The following is a 1141-nucleotide window of genomic DNA, read 5'->3' on the forward strand; positions in this document are numbered from 1 at the left end:
GATAGAACCTCTGATGATATCTGATTCATCAACTGATGAACAGTGAACACTGAGTACAGATTGAAGCAGGATTTTTTCATCTTATCTTTCTTGTTGCTGTTGTACAAAATGGCTGAAATAGAAATTTGTTTTGCATGACTTCATATGTATAATGGGTACCATGTTGTTTGCTCTCTTTGTGGGAGAGGAGCTGGAGGGAAGGACAATTTAGAATTCAAATTTTTAAAAATGAATGTTGCAAAAATCCAGGCAAGTGGGGGGGGTGATTGGGGAGAGGGAAAGAATATGAATCATGTAACCATGGGAAAATATTCTAACTAAAATAATAATAAACCAAAAAAAAATCCAGGCAAGAGGTGATGAGGGTCTAAAGTAGGGTGGTGGATGTACAACTGTAGTGAAGAGGATATGCTTAGAAAAAAGTTGTATAAGGATAAATTATAAGGCTTGACAAGTTACTGAATATGAGTGAGCAAAACAGAGGTTCAATATTAAGGTTTCAAAATTGGCCAACTGTAATGACATTGGTGCTCTCTACATTAAAAAGAAAGATTGGAATTGAGGTTTGTTTAGGGGGAAAGGGAGTTTTATTTTGGACATATTGAGGGACATCCAGTTTGAAAAATTGAATAGGAACTTGGTGATGTGAGTCTGGCACTCAAGCTGAGAAACAAGGACCAGATAAATAGATCTGGGAATCCTATGCATAGAGGTGTTAATTGAACCCATAGGAGCTCATAAAGTTACCAAATAAGCTAATAGAGAGAGAAAAGAGAAGTCTAGGACACAGCTTTGGGGATCATGTACAGTTTGTGCCCATGACATAAATTTCATTTCAACAAAAGGCTGAGAGACATTAAGACAGGTAGGAAGACCAAGAAAGAGACAAATTATGAAAACCAAAGGAAAAGAGTGTCCAAGAGGAGTAGCTCATTGACTTTGTCAAATGTTATAGAGAGGTTAAGAAAGTTTGAGGCTAAGAAGAGGACACTGAATTCAGAGATTAAAAGATCATTGATAATTTTGGAGAAAATAGTTGAATTGTATTATGAGGTCAGAAGTTCTTTCCTTCCTTCCTCCCACCCACCCTATCCCTTCCTTTCCCTTCTCTTCCCTTCCCTTCCTTTCCCTTCCCTTCCCT

The sequence above is a fragment of the Gracilinanus agilis genome, chromosome 1, assembly GCF_016433145.1.
Source record: "Gracilinanus agilis isolate LMUSP501 chromosome 1, AgileGrace, whole genome shotgun sequence".
Lineage (NCBI taxonomy): Eukaryota > Metazoa > Chordata > Mammalia > Didelphimorphia > Didelphidae > Gracilinanus > Gracilinanus agilis.